The following is a 22,465-nucleotide window of genomic DNA, read 5'->3' on the forward strand; positions in this document are numbered from 1 at the left end:
GGTAAGTAATAATTTTCAAAAATAATGATCAGAGAATAAGTAGTTTTATAATTTTGTAATTTCATAATATTCTTCAGTAGTGAATTTTTCATAATATAAGTTAAAAACAGATATAACAGATATAACCTTTTTACCAGAACATAACATGTAATAAAGAAATAAACTAAGAGCTAGTTTATGCAAAGATAGTATTAATATTTGCAGCATTGCCAAAAGGAGTAGAATCTGACAATAGGAACAAGCAGTTCTTGTGGTGTAGTTAAATCTCTACCACAACTGAAAAATTGCTAGAAGGTAAAAACATTTTTTAGCTTACAGAGCAGTATAGTTTATATTTTTCTTTTTTTTTTTCTTTTTTTTTTTTTTTTTTTTTTTTGTTTTTTGTTTTTTGTTTTTTTGTTTCAATGTTTTGGTGTACTTAAAAATATATTGTATTCTGTGTAAAGTTTGAAAACCAACTGGAAATGTTAAATTCTTGCACTGTTCAGGTAATTGATACTCTTTTTTACAGAGCTTCAATAAAGTCAATAGACTCATGACAAGGATGATTTTGACCTGTTCATGCTCTTATTGATGCATTAGTGACCATGCTAATACCAAGTCTGGAAAGGATTTCCAGTGTCATAAAGGAATTGCAGATATTGAATAATTCATGTATTTTATACCTGCATCAAAAAAGAGACTTTTTTTCTGAAAGCTATTAAAAGTTAAAATTTATTCTTGGCATAAAGCATAGCTTCAGTCTTTTTCCACCATAAGGAAGCATCTGCTTGTTTTAAAAGCCTGTAGTTTACCACCTTAACTTTAGGGCACTAACAGTAGTAAAAACCCCAAAATTAAAGTAATGAAGCATAAACATCAATGCATACAAAAGGCAGTAAAAAAGCTGTAACAAGCCTTTTAAATTTTTATTGCAAAAAAATATGTCCCATTTTCCTTTGTCCTGTGAATGCAAAGCAGGAAGCATCTCTTTGAGCAAGGTTGTGTGAGAGGACGTGAGGAGCTGCCTGAGCAGCAGGAGTGCTTGGTTCCAAACACTTGGGCTGCCAGGTTGCCTGGCTTTATTTTCCACTGGAGGATTCTACTTTTCAAAACAGGCATAACTAGAATGGTTTCAGTCTTTGTGTCCTCTTCTCCCTCTTCTTTCTCTCCATTATTTTTACTTATGTTTCTCTTTTGCTTCAGAATTCACTCTCATGTCTGTTATTTATTTCCACGCTACACAATGCTCTGGAGCCAGCAGTGTGTAATCAGTTACCTTGCTTCTTAACATTTTGTGGCTTTGGTTTCAGAAAGGTACAACTGTGAAGAAAATGGCTTGTTTGTTTTGTTGTCTATACTGAGATTCAGAGAAATAATTCTAACAAAAACCTGCTGGTAATTTTTTTCTTAAAGCATATCTTAGGAGACTTCTACTTTATTGAAAAACAAAATGCCTTTGGAAAGCATTTCTAAAAATAGATTTATGTGAAAAAAAAAAAAACAGCTTTGGTTGAGATGTACCTCTTGAGGTCTTCTAATCCAAACCACTTTTCAAAGATGAGTTAATTAGATTGAATTGCTCAGGGCCCTGTCCAGTCAGGCTTGAGTTTCTCCAGGGTAGATATTCTGCAGCACCTCTGGGGCCCTGTTTCAAATTTTATCTGCATTCAGATCCCCAGCCAGATCTTTGCAAATATCAGGTCCAGCAGAGAGCCTGCACCTGCTGCCTCCTTGGAGGGATGTGTCAGGAAGTTATCCTCAACACATCCCTGATGTGGGACACCTCCTGGATTGCTGGATTTCCAGCAGATACAGGGGTGGAAAAGGTACCCAGGGGGACCCAAGATATGGGAATGGGGGCAGATCTGGGAATGTGGATAGATCTGGGGATGGGGGCAGGCCTGGGGATGGGGGCAGATCTGGGGATGTGGATAGATCTGGGAATATGGGCAGATCTGGGGATGGGGCAGATCTGGGGATGGGGCAGATCTGGGGATGGGGCAGATCAATAATGGTTGCCTGACCTGGAATACAAAATCCAACCTGCTCTGCAAGGCAGTAACAGAACCCTTGTGTGGTGATCCACGTGGTTTTATCTGACTTTTTATGATTAACATAAGTTAATTAACTTATGTTCTTCTAGGTTCCTCTAGATTTCCCACTGTCTGCTCTGTCTAAAGCACCTGTCACTGTGTTTTTGGTTCCCTCCTTTTGCTGTTTTGTTGATGATTATCAGCATTGTGTCAATGAGGTCCTGCAGATCCTTGGTTTTCAGTGTTGGTAGTGGAGCAGATGGCTTGGACTCACAGTTTTACTCTTGGGGTTGCACTACAGTAAAGGGGAAACGTGCATTGAAGTTCTGCATCTTCAAAGTTAAAGTAACTTTTTAGATTCTTGAACATTCAGGGAGGGGGAAAGTTTGAGTTAAAATAAAAAGGAATCATATCTGGAATCTCTTCAGCTCTGGTAGAGGCAATGGATTGAAGGACACTTCCCAGTCATGGCAGAAAGTAGAAAAACTAAAGGACTGGGCCAAGTTCTCCATATGTATGGAGGTGTTTAAGGATTAAATAACTAATCTGGCAGCAGAGAGAATGTCTGAACTGCAGGCACTTAGGGCTGCCAAGGGGAAGGGCTGTTCCTTGTGAATTTACTCCTCCTGGCTGAGTGGGATGAGGAGCCTTTGAGCTGCAGGTCCAGCAAAGCAGAGCAAATTCTCTTTATCTGGAACTGTAATGTCGACTGAATTAAATGTGCAACTACTTATATTCATAGAATTAATTGTTGTTTAACATCCTCCTGATTAGAGATTTGGTGTGTCTTGCATGCAGCCCTCTGACCCTCAGATTTCTCCTCCAGTTGCCCTTGTGATGCTTGTGTTCTTCTCTTACCCCATTCTGGTATTTAGTGAATCACATCTTTAAAATATTGCTCTCCTTGGTGTCCTCTAAGGGAGCACAAATGTTTATTCTGCACTTATACTTTATCCTGTGTGAGCAACCTGCATGCTCAAGGGCAATAAAGACTTGACTTGGATACCAGATGTGTTTAAATTTTTTGTCCAGACTTATAAAAGAGGTGTCTAGAAAGAAATTGCTCTTCTGTTCAGCTTAACCTCAGACTGGATTTGCTTCCTACTAAATCAAAACTTTTCTTGACTTGAAATGTTATAATCTGCTTTAGGGTTATTTAGCAGATCACTACTATTCTGTATGCTTGTGTTTATAGTTTAATTAAAAAATAAAGAAATATGTTAAAACATTTTCAAATTAATGTCTAGCACACTTTGAATCTCTGCTGTAGTGTTGTGGTGATCCTCCATCAGATGGTGCTATTAGGATTTAAGATAAGTACTTAGCCTGCTTTGGTCTTATGAAAACTGTCAGCTCTTCATCCTGTTTGTTATTTTTTATTTTAATTTAATTAGTGGAGCTTTATGGGAAGTTTTTATACTGTTCAAACAGGGAAGAAAGCCATGTGTGAACATATGGTAGATGTCAAATTCACTAAATTTGAAAACATGCCTTTCAGCAACTTTTATTAACTATTGTGGATTATTCAACAAGTCTTTACCTTAAGTGTCATGAGTTCTGTGAAATCACACACTGTTCTTATCCAAATCCAGGATTCACACAAGCATTCCTGAAAGCTACTTCTGCTGTTCAGAACCACAGAGACATTTGGGTAGTGGTTCTAATTTGGATACTCATCAATTCCAAAACTTTTTTTTATTGGCCTCTCAGCTGCCTTTCGGGGGGTTTGTTATTTTTTTTTTCCCCCATAGAAAATAACATTTTTAAGGCACTGTTCTACTTCTAGAAATATGGTCCTAAAAGATTTAATAATGTCATCAAATTAGTTATTTTATTTTCTTCAAGATTATTGATAAACTTTGACTGGGATGTGCAGGTAAGCTCTGGAAATGCAGTGAGAAATGACTGTTTCAAAAAGATTTCCCAGATGTCTGTAAGTACTTAAATATTGGTGGGAACAGGGATACAGTCATATCAGGCTTTTTACTCAGGGTGAATTCTAAGTATTTGAACTTTTAACAATCCATTGCTCAGATTTGCCCAGTGTAAACAGATAAATCTCAAGCCAATGTGAGTCAGGCTGTGTCTCATTTATGGAGTTGCTTCCTGATCATTGTTGCTCTTGGGTGACTGGGAATCCTGGAAAGCTTCTGGTGTTTCTTTTCCCTGTTATATGGATTTTAAGTTCAGCAAATGCTCTTATATTAATCATGTTCAGTGCTCTTGAAGCAAATACTTGTTCAAAACAGACCAAGCCATGCTTCCATTTCAGACATCTCTCTGATATCAAAAGAATCCCAGGGAATAATTTCTATAATAATCTTGGAAATCAGGACAGCCATTCTTTAAACTAATTCTGGCTGGTTCACATTTCATTGAAGTGGTATTTATCAAATTTGACCTTACAATTGGTAACTAGACCTTGCTCAAAAAAACACATTTCAAAGTTTCTAATTTATATGGCTTTGCAGTAATTTGCTTTTCCTCCGGTACTTTTTGGCACAGAAATATTTTTCTTCTTTCCTATTAGAACATAAAAATACAAAAGAAATTACTTTACATGATGTGAATGCTTAGAAGCACATTTTAATTGCATTTGGTATTGCTTGAGATGCTAATTAATGTTACAGCCAGATACTAAATAGTGTTAGAGCTTTTGACTGATTTTTGAGTGATTAAAGGGAAAAATTTAAAATGTTTCTCATTATTTATTCTTGATTAGGGAAAAAAAGCAAAGAATAATTAAAACACATTTTGATAGCTTTTTAAATGTTGAAGATTTCACACATGGTGAGCAGAAGGTAGCTTTGCTATAGGTCTTTAATTTTATTTCTTTCTTGGATTTTCACTTGAGAAATGTTGATGGAATAATCATCTAAATTTAAAAGCAGTAAGACCAGGAAAATCATAATAAATTTCTTTAATGTGTTGTATTTATTTTTTGGTTTTGTGTTTTTGTTTCTTTGTTAGAGTTTTGTGGTTTCATATTTAAGGATCATATTTCCACACAACCCCATTTAATTTTGCTGTTCCTGAAGTATGTTTTTTTGAGAGCATGGAAAATGTTGCAGCTGATAGGAAAAGTGCTAACTTGGGTAGTTAATGTACACTGAAATTTTGAGTGTTGATACATGTGTAAAATACCTTGCATTAAAATATTTCACTTTGCAGCTAATATATAGGAAACAGTAATTTTAATATACAGTTCAACTTACATTCCTAAAGTATATGGGAATGATCTGAGCCTCATTTTCAGAAATCATTATGGAAATCTAAGAAGCTTGTGCATTGTTAAATCATGAATTCCTGTATGTGCACAGAGGAGCTGTGGGAAAAGGGAAACATCTTTCCCAAATTCATGCCCACAGACAGGCCAGTGCTTTCCCCACTCTCTTGGGGGTGTTGCCATCCTCTGCTTGCAGAGGTATTAAAATGAGTTGTTTAAAGAACAAAAATAGAGGATAAAGGGAAAACAAGCTGAAATCCAGCAGCTCATTTATCCATCACACCAATTCCTCAAGTGATGTCAGTCATGAAAATATCCTGATGCTTTTTCATAGTCAAGGAAAGTATAATGAGCAGCTTTCAGGTCTCTGCCAGACATAGTTGTGTGCAGGTGATTTTTGGTAGCATTCATACCATTATGGGGTAGTGAATGTCTTTAGACCTGGCTGCACTAATCTGCTGTAAACAGTAGGATTTAAATGGGCCATTAAAAGGCATTTCTGTGATAGTGCTCCACTATCAAAAGAAAATATTTTGATGGTGTTCAGTGTTATCCTTGCTGGGCAAATTAAAATTCTTGTCTAGAGATCAAGAGGTGTAGCTTAGATTAATATCTTAGAGAAGGAAGAACATATTATCATCTTCCACAGTCTAATGCCTTTATCTGAGCCAGCAGTTCATGATGCTGTGAACTGCTAAATCCAAGTGACCTTTCCCAGTGATATTCACAGCAAGTGGCAAGAATAACAAGTACACACACAAGGCTGCTCTGCAACTCTCCCTTCCCCCCCTGTTTCTATTATTGCTTCATTATATTTAAAGATTTCTTGCAAACAATGGCTGCCACCAATATTCCCACATAACAATCTGATGGCTGGGATCTCACCACTGGATGCAATTTCATTGGAGCTAAACAGAAAAAATGCTGGTTTTGCCCTCAAATGGGAAGATGCCCCTTTTCATATTCCTCTGGGATAAGTTCATATTTATTGCCACAGGGGGCACACTCTATTAACACTTTATAAAGACATTCCCTGGGAGGACATTTTGACAGAATTTCATTCAGTAACTGCTGGTTCAGTTTCACTCTCATTAATTAATTTCTCTGAGTTCTGGTCCACTTGTGTTTTTGGTGGATCCATAATAATCAGAGATAATCCTGAGAACAATTCTCTCTGAATCTGCAGGTCTGCTCTTAGATAAAATCATACAGACTCTCAAAACCCCTTATCCTGGCTGAGATTGATTAATATGAATTAGTGGTTTGAAGTGCACTTTTTTAATGTACAGTGAATCTTGTTTGTATTTAGCTTCTCTGCTTATTTAGATGGAAAAGTGATTTAGCAGTGTGATGTTTTAAAATGGGATTAGGTATTCCAGCTTGGTGAATGCTGATATCTATTTCATCCATGCTCCACTTACGTTCTTTGCAGGATGAAGCAATTCAGAAACACTTTATTAATATGACACTGCTTCTGTGCCAGTGTCTGGCAATATCATCAGTGATTACTTGGTCTGTCTGGCTTTTATAGGAATTTACATAAAGCAGAAAACTTTATTATTACACTAACCTGAGTAAATTCAATTATTTTGATATTTGTAATCTTGTTTCTGTGCAGGCTTTCTGAACAAAAAGTCTGATAGTCTCATGGTTTAAGAGCTAACATGTCTAGCAAAAATTAAAACCTTGCTAGATGACTTCTATAATAAATTTATAGAGACTGTTATTAAAACAATTTCAGCAAGAGATAAACCAGCAGTAGCACAGAACACTTGCCAGTTGTTAAACTCAAGCATTATAAATTGCATGGTTACTCCAGTGACATCTGAAGGAGGAGTGATGACCACCAACATGTCTTTTCCTCCAAGCATTCTGCCAAATTGTCTGTGGGTTTGACTGGTATTATTTTATCTATTTGTGTATAGATACATGTGTGTCTGTGTGTGTGTGTTATTATATGCATCAATTTTATTATTGCTCTTTCCATGGGAAATCCCAAGAGTTGGAGAGTGTAACCTGCCATGATCTATGGAGTCACAAAGCTGTGGTCTCCTGATAAAGCACCAAAACCTGCATGGAATAAACGCCAAGGCCAAGCCCTGCCCTTGGTGCCTGGCTGTGCCTTTTTAAGAGCCCAGAGTAGCTGATCCAGTGTTTCCCCTCTGGATCTTAGAGATGGCTTCATAATCCAAGTTTTGAAGAGTCAGTCTGGCATCCAAGCTCAGAGGGATAATTCATCTTCCCTGGTTTCTTCCTGGCCTGCCAACATACACGTTTTAGAGTCAAAGTGCTACAAGTGCAGCCTCTTGACACTGCTGCAGTAATCTCTTACTGTGGGATGTTATAATGCACTGACCTTTATTCACAGATATAAACAATGTAGTGGTAAAGACTCAAAAATCCCATTTTTCATTCCACTCTGTCTGACTTTTTGACCACTGGTGAGCTCTAAGAATCAAAAATGTGGAATAACTTCCAGTTCCTACTCTTTTTCATCCTATAATATACTGAAAAAAACTGCCAATCTTTCAAGGTCCAAACTTGAGGAAAAACGTTACCACAAGATAGTGTTTTGTTTTTTTGAATAAAAAAACCCAACACAATCTATTGAAATTCAGTAGAATTTTACTTCTTTCAGTGTATCTTTGATGATGGTATTTTCTTACATCCCTTCTCAATTTCTGAACTAAAATAAGTAGGAGTAAGCCACTAAAAGTAGGAGTCAATACTAATTCTGAATTGAGACTTAAAATCCCATAATGTGTTGAATTTAATATATTTTTTGAGTATTGTAATATTTGGGGGAAAATGTACAGAAAAATATGCAAGCTTCACTAAGCTGTATTTTCAGGCCTTTAAAAAAAGATTTTACCTGCAGCCATTTAAAATTTGAATGTTGTCCATCTGTGCATTGTTGTGAGCTGCACACTTCTGAAAATGTGACAAATCCTTATGAGAAACATTTTCTTGAGCTTGCCCAAGGAGTTAGAATAATGGCTACAGCTGAAGGAAACCCTTCTCTGTTTAATTCTTATGGTATTTTGGTATAATTCTGAGAGTATGTGCCAGACTCTATAAAATGTAATACTCTTACTTTTTTCCTCCTGCAATTCTCAGTAAAATTTTCTGTACTGTTAGTGAAGAAGATAAATTATACATCAGTATCTTTCAGACAAAAAGTATTCTCTGGGATGTGCTCAGTTTGAAAGAAATCTTCTCTGCTGTGTGCTGACAGACTTTTCTATTTATCAAGACAGTGTGACAGGGGTGACCCACCAGTACAAGAACTGGTCACATTCACTTTTTGCTGAATATCTCAGAGTGTCATTTCGGTCAAGCTGGGACAGTTCCCTTAAGAAATAAGGACAGCTATCATAAAAATCTGCATGGAAATAAATTTTTATTTTGATACTGAGATGGTTCTGAGATCATCTGACCTTCTTGTTCCAGAATTTGTCACTTGTTTGAGAAGTGTCATGTTATTAATCCCTCGTGTGCTGAAATGGTGGCAAAATTGGGAATGAAAAAGTCCAGCTCAGCCAGTCCCTGGCAAGAGCTGCAGGTGGCTTCAGGGTGTGTTGGGGTGGTCAATATAAGCAGGACCTGAGCTTAGGCTGAATTCAGACTCCATTGAACATTGAATTTTAAAACAGAAGTGATTTTTGAGCAAAGTGTTTGATAATATCAAGGTTTCAAATAATAAAAATCCTCTCCTCTCTCAAGCATACATTGCTTTTTGGTTTGCTGTCTCCCCCACTCTGGTACCAGCTGTTTCTTTTAATTTTCATTTTTCCTTTGGTCTGTTGACCTTGTTAAAACTAAATAAAGCCTTTCTACCTTTTTTTGAATTTTTTGAAAAATTATTCAAAGGAAATGAGACTGGAGCCTAAAAACCTTTGGTTTTCCCCTTAAAAAGACAAACACCTTTACGTGTTATCATTGATCTAGTATGAAGTCATTAAGCTTTCAAGTATTTCTTATCTATATAACATATTTTAGAAATAAAAGCCTTGTTGGTAAATTGCAATTAGACTTTGCTTTTTTTAAGTTGACTGACAGAAACTTGCTCTGTATTAAAGGTGAAGATAAATGAAGGCTAATAGACTGTATTAATGTTTTGTGCATGGTATTTTTTCTATGAAAACATACTTTGGACTGTGAGCAAGATCTGCAGATTTTATCAGTAGCACTCAACTTGACCGTGGTGAGGGTTTGTTAATTAATTGTCAGGGGTTTGTCAGGCACCCCAGGACATTAACCCAGGTGAGGTGGCTGTGGCTGGCCCTGGGGTGGAAGCCAAGCTGCCTGTCCTACCCAGCTCTAAACTGGAGGGAGGAGGAGGGATGAAGGCAGAGAAGTTCAGGCATGATGACAAAACTGAGACTGAATTGTCCATCTGCCTCAATGAAGACACAAACCAGTAAGTGCATCTTTTCTGTATGAATCAGATATTATAGAGAATTTAATAACAGGTGATAGTATAAGCAGAAGTATGAGCTGAGTGCAATATAAGAGTAATGATCAGTAAAAATTGCTTCCATGTCGAATGACAGTGAAATGTGAAGTGTCTGATTTAGCTTTATGTTCACACAGAGTGCAGAGCTGTACCCTGGAGAGGAACAAACCTGGCAGGAGTTTCAAGGTGAGAGACCATGGAGAGCCTGCAGGATGTGAGTTGGGAAGAAGGGTGGCCTGTGTGGTGGCTTTTTAAAAACATGCATTTAATAAGGCATGAATATTTAGTTTATTTTGAATTCTTTCTTCATTTGGACTCAGAGGACACTACTTAGAAACCTGGTGTCATGAGGAGGATACTCAGAGAGTGCTGTTAGCACAGAACTGAATACCAAAACTAAAGTTCTATTAGCACAGAACTGGATACCAGAACTAAAGTTCTATTAGCACAGCTGTTCCAGGCTGTGGCAGGGTATTTGTCCTTACAGAATTTCAGTTTGCTTTTGGAATTTGAATATGAACTGAGAGTAAGGAGTCAAAAGCCTCACCTCAGTGTACTTGCTGGTCTTCAGTTATCTTTAATTAGCAAATATTCTAATTATTTTTATTCCCAGGGAATTCTATATTGTAACACTATTTTTTTCTTTATGTAAATATTGAGATGTATGCTTTAGAACTGAGAGACTTTCTTTTCATTTTTTTAAATGTTCTGTTTCATCACACATATCCTGAATTATCTAGACAGTTTACACATTTAAATATCTTTAGTTTTAGGTATTCAGTACTCAGGTATTAATTTGTTAGGAAACTTTTTTTTATTAAATTGCTTGTAAGTTGCACTATACATGTACAAGTGTAAATATGTATATTCAAAGGAGTCAGGCAAAGTTATCTTCTTGTAGTAATAAAAGCTATTCAATTGCTTTTTATATTTTCATCTGTAACATGAGAATGATTTATCTGTACCATTTTCTATGATCAGTATTATCCCTGTCACTAAACAAGTTATCAGATTTTTAATTATCTGCAATATTACGTGAGTTATGAAAGATGCTTCCCAGCATATAGAACCAATGCAGTGCTCAGTCATTGCCATTTCACAAATGATGATTTGAATAGTTTTTGGTTTTCTTTTCTGTGAGGAGTTTAAATTCTGCTTCTGCTGTTCAATTTATTGTACATTTGCCTACGATTTTTTCTTTAAATTTTGAGTTTCTAATTTAAGTATCTTCTTAAGTGCCTCACCCTGGTTTTCCTTCAGAGTATGTTTGAAATATGATCAATCTCCTCTGTATTATCCTGGTAAAAATTCTGTGCAGATAAATCAAAGTCTGGGTTTGCAAAGGGGAACATTATTCCATTATCAAATAAATCACACAGTTTATGACTCTTTTTAACTGCACTGCCAGAAGTTATTTACTGAATGATCATGAAATACAGATGGTATTTCACTCAGAGTCACAGATACCTGAACAGGTCAAATATTTTTTGCAGAACTACAGCCCAAAACAAGAAAATGTGAAAGCCAAATCCAATAGTCCTTTGGTATTTCACACATAAATAGAACTTCTTATATTTGCTTCAAGATGAATACTTCTTGGTGTCTGTGTAGTTAATAAGTGAGTATGTAACTGTGCTTTCCTTCAGAGAATCCCAAGGTTGGTTTGGTCTGAGCCCAGTGGGGTCAGTGCTGTGGTGCAGGTCTGGTGCTGGCTGTCATGGGTGGATGGCTCTGTCCCCTTCTCTTTGTGCAAGAAAGCACAACAGCTGCATGAAACAGCTGCACAGAACTCCAACCCATTCATTAAAAACCACCGCAGTCCTGGCAGCAGGGATTTGTTGAGGTGAAGTCTCATGATTCAGGAAAACCCCTCCATGCAGCACAGAAAAACAAAGCACAAAAATGAACACCTTTGGTGAGTACATAAAGTCCCAGTATTTCTATTAAGGTGCTATGGAATCTAGTTACCATTGGTGTTTCCATATCCATGGCTTCAGTTCCCACAGTTTGATGGATTTTAGTAATTCGTGGCTGCTGCATCCAGGGTTTCATCCCTTGTCATACTGTGCAGGGTGTTGTCACCCTGCTTGGTTTATTTTCTGTCCAGTAAGATATCATAAATATCTTTCTATATATGAGAGAGTTTTCTTTGGTCCACTTGTGGATCATTTAGTGCAGTATTGTTCTACATTTTTGCCATATGAGCCTTAATAGTGTCTCAGAAAGGCATGAGCAGGGTGGCCACTGATATTTGTGAGTCCTCCACATAAAGTCTGGAACTTCAAGCAGGTGCCTTAAGAAAGATCAGTGTGTTTTCCTTGGTGATGGAGCAGGAGGGATTGTTACTTCAGACTGACACAGGCAGAAATTAAAATAGTCCAGAGCAGCAATGATGGTACTCATGGCCTGGAAGGTTTCCAGCTGTGTGCTGGAGGTCAGATCCACGAGGGACTAAAATCATCCCAGCAATTTAAGGAAATTGAGAGGCCAAGGAAGTATTTTATACCACTCTGCAACTTACTTACTGCTATTTCAGACACAAATAATATGTTTTAAAACCGTGTTTCAATGCTCACTTAAAATAATCTTCAGAACCCTGCAAAACTCCACCAGGGCTTTGCTAGCAGCAATGTATCTTGATTCACATTTTTATAAAGAAGTATTTCAGTTTGCACTGGTTTACCATAAATGGATGAAACAAAAGGATAATGCTTGGCAATAAAGCAGAATGAAATGGATTTATGAACCTTTGCTAGTCATTTTAGGGTGAGTTCTCTGAGTTCCTCATGAATTGCACTCAGTGAAGTAAATGCAAATAGTCAATATTTCTGGTGAAGCAGGCAGGTTTACTGAGCTAGATCTTTGTAGATTTTGACAAACTGTCCCTAAAAAGATAAAAATAAAAGCGTAGGAATCCTCCAGTAAAACCATCAGTTTTTAAAATATGAATTGCTTAGCTTCCACATTTCAAAGCAAGGCTTAATTTGAAACTGTTGTTTTACAATGCAACATACAGAAATACTAAAAATTGATCACATTAGGAGGGAACATTTGTTTGGTACTTGCAATTTTGATATGTTTGAAAAGCTAATGAACTGGGAAATGATGACTTTATGTTCAAAATGATTTTTGAGTACCCTGTCATGTAAAAACAACTTTAATTATGTATTACATCCACTGCTTCCCAAAGATGCAAAAAAATTCTTATCTAGCCATTTCTCAAGATATTCAGCATACCAGGGAACAGATCATCTTATTACAGGGAAGAAAAGCAGTAGGCTTTCTCCTAGTATTTACAGAATATCTGTTATAATGCAAATAATGGTCACTTCTTTCAAAGAGCCAGTTTATCAGGCATGTAATATACAATACACATGTGCATGATTAACATAAATGTCATCAACATTAACATAACAATAATGTGATTAACATAAAAATGTTTATAATATATGCATATATTTATATTTTAACTATCATTAAATAACAAAAAGGACAGAGAAATAAATACTCAGAACTGTGGCTGTGTGTGCAAAAATGCACATGGTGCTGTTTCAGCCTCCAAACTGAGTGGAGTATTTGCTGATGTTGGTCCCATGAATTGCCAGAGGATGTGAATTTGTAATCCATTTTCACAGGTATCACAGAGGAGCATGTCTTAAGGAGTGGCAGCACTTTAGCTTTGAAATAGATGCCTTATGGACTAAAGCTATTCCACTTCTGTGTGTTCCTGAGAATATTCTTCTTGCAATTATAAACCCAGTGCCAAATAACAACCAAAAGGTTTTTATTTTTACTTTTTCCAGCATCATTTTGATCCCATAAAGCAGTATAGACCAGACTAGACACTCATTGAAAGTGAACACTTGACTTTCCATGGAGCTCCTTATCATCTGATCATCAACTGAAACCTTTTCTCCCTGGGCATCTGGACCCCAGAGTGCTGAAACTTTTGGTTTTTCTGACTCAAAATAGAGCCAATTCATTTCTAGGCAGCCTGATCTGTAAATACAGCACCAGGAGAGACATTATTTCATTCTTCAGGGATGAAGGAGCAGACTGTAGCTGCAAGGCAGGAGATGAATGAGGAATGGAGAACAGAACTGGAACAGACAGTCCTGGCAGTATGCAACAGAAAAGAGTGATGTTTTGGAAAGGATGCTGCTAGTGTGGACTTGCAGTGAAGTTCTTAAAAATGTTCTTCCTTTCACAGAAATCAAATTATATCCAGAAATTTTGGTTGAATCTATGGCAAGTGAGCTTTGCAAGCCAGTTCTGTCTCTGACCTGCAGGACTCCCACAGAAGAGCATTCAGTTTTATTTTCATGGAGTCCACTGTCCTCAGAGAACTTGCTTTTTCTTTCCATCTTCCTTGTATTACTTACTGTGTCTGATTTTCTCTATATCTTTTTGCCTTTTTACTTGTACTGATTACAAGCATTTTCTTTTGTTCATGTAGCAGCAATTTAATCTGCCCATTTTTAAGCAAAAACACAAATTTCAAAGAAGCAGCCCAAGCAGGCTACATAATGCAGGTATGGAATGGATTGGAATATTTCAGTCTAGCATGTCAGAAAATCATGGTGGGTAACAGTACCTAAAAATGAAGTAGCAGAGAATAATGAATGAACTATGACTCATAATGAAATCTAGAAGAAAAGAATGTTGAAGCTTGAGAGATCATACAGTGATGCAGAAATGCCACACATGCCATAAAACTTGACTGAAAAATGAGAAGCTTTGAGCTGAAGCTCTAAAAACCAATCTGCAAGACAATAGTTTAGTTAAGTTTTCAGACTGAATCCACTGGAAGAGGAGGAGGATTAAATGAGACATTACATTTGTCATAAGAAATGTAAACACAAGCCTGCTGTTTTCTTAAAAAATCCCAAACACAAATGGTGTGTGAGTGTGAATTACTAAGACAGGCTCTATATTTCATTTACACAGTAATTACAGCTGACAGTCCCTTTTCTCATTTACTTCCCAGATGGTTCTCCTTTGTGTCTCCCTGTCTGTCTCTCTTTTTGCAGTCAATTTCAAAATTTAAGGTAAATGGAGACAATAAGCAAGAATCCTGCTGCAGAATTAAGCATCATTAGGTGTGATGGCTGTGGCAGCTTCATGCAGAAGATTCCAGTTAGCATTGTATAAATATCAAATGATAATCAAGGGTAGGTATAGACTGTCAGGGCTACAGCTGTAATAAATGCAGAGGATCAGAAAATTGCTTCATAATGAAAAGATATATGGCCTTGTTCCAAACCCAAATTCACACCACCAGCAAATTAGAAGAGGGTATTTCAAGAGCATTTGCAATAGGCCACAGTTATTGAATGCAAAGTGACATGTTTGCAATGATCTCATTATTTTTCTCTTTATTCTAATTTGATAATATACACACTTTTCTGTAAACATCTATATTTCTTCTAAACTTTTCTGGGGTATTTTGTTTTCTTTTTCTAAAAGTTTGCAGTTTTCTCTTTCTGTGTTGGACAGTTTTTATTTCTTATATAATGAAAAGTATTTTGTGGAAACAGAGGATGCTGAGCCACAAGGGCACCAAAGATGGATCTCTGGTCAAGACAAGCAGCTCTGACCTGGTGAAGATAATTCTTTAGGAAGGTGTGGGCCTTTCTCTGTCTGGCACATTGTGTGGGTGGTATGAAGATGAACCCTGTGTTCACCTGAAGAAATTAATTTCCCAGGCACAGTGGGAAATGATGGCATTACTCTGAAGTGAGGGAAACAATTGCAAAGAGTTGTAAGTCCAGGCAGCAGTAATGCAATGACTGGAAAATATCTTAAGTGGGAATACAAAAAGTGCATTGGAAACAGAAGTTGCTTTTCCAAACAGATTCAGAATTGAATTCTCAGTTATTGGTGTAAGTGTAATGTTACAACTTGTGATGGTCAAAGCCTCAAGGACATCATCCCATTCCTGTCTCAGGGCTATGCCACCCACAGAACATGCAGCAGGCACCAAGCTAAATAAATTCTACCTAATTACAAATTCACTGTTGCAATAGAGGAAGGTGCACCTCAACAAATCCAAATGCAGCCATTTTTGAAGGTCCTGTGTACATTTTCCTCTTTATTTTCTCCACAAAATGAATTTTAATTTGCATTTCTGATGCTCACACGTATCTAGAGCAGTCACCCACAGGCTGCAGACAGAAAGCAGAAGGTACCCTCAGCACTGCTGTGCACAAACCCTTCCCTGCCTCTGCTGACTTGTGCATTAGAGGGAAATGGCTGTAAATTTACTCCACTGACACGGCTGAGTGGACTGAGGCTTCGTGTGAAGAATCATGAGCCAGCATTCAAGTTATGTTCAAGGTCAATTCATTTACATTTGGTAATTAAAAAAAGGCATATTGAAATGCTGTGAATCTTGAGGAGGATGTATGAAAGCTCATTTATCAGGCTATTATGACGAATATTTTATGCTATTAATGACTTTCATTCAGACATGCATAAGCACTTGCCCTTCAAATCCTCTTAAATTTCTCTACCTGGTAAGTTTGACTCTCTTATGAAAAACTTCTTAAAATTCCATGGTCAACAAGATGTGGATATTGGGTTCTCTGGTGTTCCTATAGTAATCTTCACATATAATATAGCATTATTTAATCTCTTACATAAGCTTGGATTTGAGAATGTTTATTTTTAGTATTTTATTCAGTTAACCATATTCTTCAAAGATTTAGGCACAAAAAGAGTAGTATCTTCTTTTTCCCTTTCCTTTTTACAAGGATACACAAGAGAATATGGGTCTGAAGTACTTAAATTTTCAGCACATACATATTTTAAAAAATCCTCCAGTACTGAGACATAGGAGCTGTGTGGGGAAAGGAATCACAATTTGCACTCACAGCAAGCTCAAAGTCCTCTGCCAGTGAGTGGATATTAACCCTTTGCCTAAACTTTGAAGTCTCAGTGGTTATACTGCTCATCATTACCATGTTCTTTTCAAAGAAGTAGGTTATTAGAATATGTTAATATCTTCACAGGCAGCAAAGGAGTGTCTCAGCTGGAGTCCAGTGTCCATTTTTCCTGAGCAATCTTGGCTTGACTTCAGGGCCTCTCTTCACCAGAGGCATCAAAGAGTTCCCTGTGGCAAGAACTTCCCTGTATCATGGTGAGAAAAATTTAATTCTGATCCTCAAAGTATTATATTTCTGAAAATTCTTTGCTGAGATGTTGGGAAGAAACTGAGTTTTAAGTTTAGAGCATTGGAGCTCCAATCGGGACAAGGTGGTGTTTAAAACTTGATGAGGGCAAGTCCATGCTGGTGGTTATTTCTCACAGGAACAAAATTCTTCAAGGTCTGGTCATGAGCCCTGGCCAAAGCCAGCTCCTCTCCCAGCTGCCCTGGAGCCCAGCTCTCAGTCAGGAAGGAGCAGAGGCAGGATCAGCAGGACACCACACCTGTGTCTGCTGTGCCCATGATACCCCAAATCCAGCTCTGGTTCCCTCTCTCCATATTCATGCAAGAGCCTTGGTGAGGTTTGGGGCTCTCTTTCCCCTGAAAAACCTGAAGCCTGTCCCAGACTCAACTTGCTTTTATTGCAACAAAATCCACAGACATTAAAAGGTTATACTTTTCAGTAAGGAATCCATTTACTGCAGAGTTTGCATTATGCAAACACACTGACAACCAGTGCAGCACTGTGGGCAGCCAAGGCAACATCAGAAAGGCTATTTTCAGAAAAAACTATGAATCTCAGGGCATTCCATCCAGCATTTGGCTTTGGAATAAAAGCTGACTTACCTTGAAAAGACAGGGGTGACTTCTAGGAAAGCTGAATCAAATTAGTAAAAAGCCAATCATCTGTAATACATTTTTTTTATGAAATGGCTTATCAGTGTGTCAACAATTATAGAAGTCTTTAGATTTTTTTCTCTCTAGATTGTGTGTGGGTGAATTCTCTCTCTTAATGACCTAAAAGTGACCTGCTCTGAATGACTAAGACTGTTGTGTGTGGAATTCTGGGGTGGTCCAGTTTCAGTTTCTACTCAAAGGGGGATACACCCAAGTTATTCTGAACTACTTCAGTCCTGCTAAGGAGATGGTCAATAAAGAGTTCCAGAAAAACTGCAAGTATTTTGAATATCATAGGTGGATTTTGAGTTAGCAATACCCCACTGAAAATATTAATGCATACATTTCAATTGGTTTTATAAATGTGTACATGATCAGGTGGCTGCATCTTTGCCCACTCTGTGCATATACATGCAAAATTGATTAAAATTGTTCAGCTCAGTATTTCTGAGGTCCTTATAGTTGTTCCAGTATACCTAGAAATATTTCTGCCTGAACACTATTAAACAATGTTGGTTTTTTTTTTTTTTGTTTTTTTTTTTTTTTTTTTTTTTTGTTGTTTTTTTTTTTTTGTTTTTTTTTTGTTTTTTTTTGTTTTCCGGCATGGACAGCTCTGCTTGCAAACCAGTTTTGCCTGTGTTTGACAAAATATGAAAGTCTCAAAATTATTAAGCAGCACAGTTATGTCCCAGCAGCCATGGGGTGCTAGAAAATATTTCCTTGATATGGTAACAACCAAAAGGCAGCAGGTGATGGATGTGTTTGCCAAGGCTGGCAGCTTACAGGTGTGATTAGCAGCAGGTAATTCCTGCACAACTTCAGAAAATGTACTCTGGGAAAAGATAAGTTGAGTTTCCCATCCATGGAGATAAGCTGCAGCTGGTGTTTGTGCATAATCAGAGAAGCTGTGTCTCACTCTAGGGTTGGATTCTGTGGGCACTGAGAAAACAGGAGTTTAGGATGTGACTTCCCCACAACTCAGGAAAATATGCTGTGAGCCCCAGGACAGCCCATGGTTTGTTTTGGAACAGCAGTTAAATTTTATTTTTCTGAGCTTTATCTCTCATGTTCTCCTTGAGATTCCTTTTTTCTACCTGTGCTCCCGTTTGCTGATATCACCTCTCACAGCTTCCCTCATCCTCTTAAGTTATGCTATTTGATGTTTTAAAAATACTGAGTCCAAAAAAAGGAAAAGTAGGAAGTAAAATGGAATAAACACATCAATTTAGCATCTTTTCATCTCAGCTGTTTGTCCTGGGTACTGCAGGACATCCTCCCTAGATTTGCAAGCCCAGATTAGGGCAATATTCACCATATCTGTATTTCAGATTTAGGTGGTGATGATAGCTGATGAATATGTATACAGCAAAACAGGTGAGGCATAAACCTCCTGCAGAGAGAATCCCACTCAGTTCATTAATAATGGTGGCTTAATCAAGCCTGACCACTGCTAGTGCTTGGAGCATACTGAGGGCACTAAAGCAGCTCTCAGCCAGGTCAGCTTGCCTATCTTCTCTAGATCTTTGGCAGGGATGGAAACACTCAGGGAATGTTTGTGTAGTACAAAATCTAATTTTTTTAAACACCACTTAATTATTTGTCTAACATAATTCTAATGGCTTTGTCACTACAGTGTGGAAAAATGGTTTAGTGCCTGGGAATATAGTTTTATTTTAAAGTTTAAGTGAAGTGTTTACCTCAGAGGATCAGAAAAAAGGTTCTGGTCTGGGAAAGTATAGAAACATCTAGTAAGTTGTATTTGCTTGGAAGGTTGCTGTTCTCTTGGCAGGCTGGCTTTTGATGGTATCAGCACTGACCTTAATTACTCTTGTGATATTAAACTGTTTTTAATGAATTTTCATTTATCATTATAAGGGATTAATATCTTTCTTCCTCTACACATCATTCAAGATAAAATGGAATCCAGTTATTTTCCAGTACAACAAATGTTCTAATTATATGACTTAGTGGCAGGTGTTACAGCATCCTTAGGTACCTCAGTTACCTCAGCTGTTCTCAGATGCTGCTCCCAGGGAAGGTACCTCAGGAAGAAGATAGAAAAGGAATCTTACTGAAGGTATTTTCTGCTTGATCCATGCCCAGATGTTGTGTCTGAACTCATTACATGGACCTGAAATATCTTCTTTTGTGATTTGATTTCACAAAACCAAACTCTGGTGACATTTCTGCTTTCAAGTAAACATTGCATGTAGCTGCTAAACTAAAGCAGCTTTCATAGGAATTCTGTCCCCTGCTTCATCATTCTTCTTATCAAGTTTCACCAGAGAACAGAACAGATGTTCTGATTTCAGATGACATTGTACCTTTTCAGCCTCCAAAAAGCATTCACTTGATGAAAATCCATAAGTGTCCAGGTTTCAGTTTTTCTATTGCTTGCTCTTTTTTTTTTTTTTTTTTAATGAGTGAAAATTCACTTACTCCAAAAGTGAAAAGTAACTTTTTACAATATTTGCCCTTGGAAATGTAATTCCAGTAAGAAAGTGTGGCAGAAGACATTGCACTGGACTGGATCCAAACAATGTGTTAGTGTTGCTCTTCCCAGGCTTTGTTTGGTTTGTATTATGGGGTAGATTTTGCAGGCATCAAGGAATAAAAGTGCCACCAAACACTATAACCCAGGGCTTCAGCATAGTTAAATTTTCCTTATTTTTTCTTGGTAGTCAGGGGAGCACCTCCAAGGCCAGGCTGGATGGGGCTCTGAGCAGGGAAAGGTGTCCCTGCCCAGGGCAGGAGGGCTGGGATGGGATGGGATGGGATGGGATGGGATGGGATGGGATGGGATGGGATGGGATGGGATGGGATGGGATGGGATGGGATGGGATGGGATGGGATGGGATGGGATGGGATGGATGAGCTTCAAGGTCCCTCCAGCCCATTCTGTGATCTGTGACAATTTGCCTCCTTTTGAAAGCTGTAATTATAAAAGGCTACACAAATACTTGCCAAAGCAATCTGTAGGAACTGTATCCTCAGCAACTTGTGTAAATCACAGTGCTCACTGATTCTGCCATTTATGGTTTAATAGGACTTTCACAATACCTCAGTTCTCAGTTTAATATATTTTATATTCAAAACAAAACCTTTTTTGTGGTTGTCTGTCAGATCACCATTGTTTTCTACAGAATTTCCCATGAAATTCTGTAGAGTTGCTCAGACAATACTGAGGGTTTCCTTGTTGCAGTGGGTATCCTGTGCTTCATGCAAAGCCTTTCAAGTCATGATGGGGTAGGCACTCAACTGCCTCTAACATAATGCCATTCTGAAATCTTCTCATTAATGCTTTATCTCCACAGAAACCCTCTTGGAATATTTTGTTTCTCTAATTATATGGGGCTTGTGATTCTTTGTGTAATTTTTCTTTCAAAAGAGTAATTTTTTTCTGTTTTGTGTGTGCTAGGAGTTTGCACTTATTTTATCTTCATGATATTAATGAAGGACTGGGAGATAACTTGCAATTGTTTTCAGCCATTTGCAGTGAAAGACAGTTTGTGAAATAAATGTGAAATGATATTTTTGGCAGTATTTTAGAGATTTTTACCCATCTCTGGAAATGCATGTGGCCATTTAACAGGATAATGTCAGAGCTTTAGAGCTCCTCATAGTGTGTTGCAGAATCCCACTGATAAGATGTATTTCTGTTGGAAAGGCATCCTTTCTCCAGGGAAGATATAAAGGTTAATTTCTAAGAGTAATGTATTTTTCATGCTTGTAGCATATCAACAAACATGTTAATTATAATGTGTTATAATTAGCATGCTCAGAATGATTCAAATATTTTACTTGGACACATTTCTGTCTTAGGGCTTTTTCTGGATTGTTGATTTGCTGTTTTGTGTGAGAGTTTGTAATTGTCTGAGCTGCCTGCCTTGGTTTATAACCTTACTGTGCATCATGGCTGCTCATGTGAGGGGTAGAAATAGATCTCCAAATTACCAGTGTTCAGTGTCCACTCCCATGGTTTTGCTATAAAGTGTAGACAGAAAAGATCTTTTAATTCTGTATAATCATCACTGTAATTGTTCCATGCTATTCACTCTCCCTTTTAATGTGCTTCATGTTTTCCTGCAGGAGTATAGGAATGAAAAATCCCAAACTAAAATGTGCATTTATGTCTCCACAATGTGATGTTACCTGGTACCTTTTCATGTGGAATATTGTGGCCCATTCTTATTTGGTTCCCAGTGTGGGATGCTTAACTATACCCAAGTGACTGACCTCATTTTAAACTCTGTTGGAGTGGCCTTTCCTGTATAATCTTTTGACCAGCTTTGATCCTAGAGAGCTTTGATGAAGCTACTAATTAGTTTTTTGATTCATCTGTTTTTAGGAAAGAGAGATTTATTATAGTAGCACCCTCTTGTGCCACTGATAATTAAAAGACTGTCAGCATTTTCATTATATAACTGGTCTTGCAGCAGAGAATCCCTCCCCATCTGACAATTTGGATTATTTGTGAATGACTGTGGCACTCTGAAGGACTTGCCATTAGGCTAAAGTTGGCTGAAAACAGCATTCCCATGAACCATTCCAGCCATCACTGCTGTGAGGTGAGCATGGCCTGACACTCGTCTCTCCTGGAAAAAATAGAAGAAATTGAGAAACCAGCATCAGCCCCTCCATATTTGGAATTTGTGTGTGTGTTTTTGTTAGTTTTTTAATTAGGAAATTAAGCTGTGCTCTTCATAAACCTATGGAAATAATCTGTTGTTTCCTTGAAAAGAATTTTTAAACCCTTACAGTTTTGTCAGCAGCTGGACCCTGTGTTCCTCATTTTTGGCACGTGATTTGTTTGCAGTATGTTATGTATCTGCTTTTTAAAATCTGATTTTCCCAAATACACACATGGTCTTTGCTCATTTGCTCAGCCTAAGATGTAATTCAGTATTCAGAACTGTATTCAGTTCAGGGCTGCCCCTGGCTGTTCC

Source organism: Oenanthe melanoleuca, chromosome 11 (genome assembly GCF_029582105.1).
Source record: "Oenanthe melanoleuca isolate GR-GAL-2019-014 chromosome 11, OMel1.0, whole genome shotgun sequence".
Lineage (NCBI taxonomy): Eukaryota > Metazoa > Chordata > Aves > Passeriformes > Muscicapidae > Oenanthe > Oenanthe melanoleuca.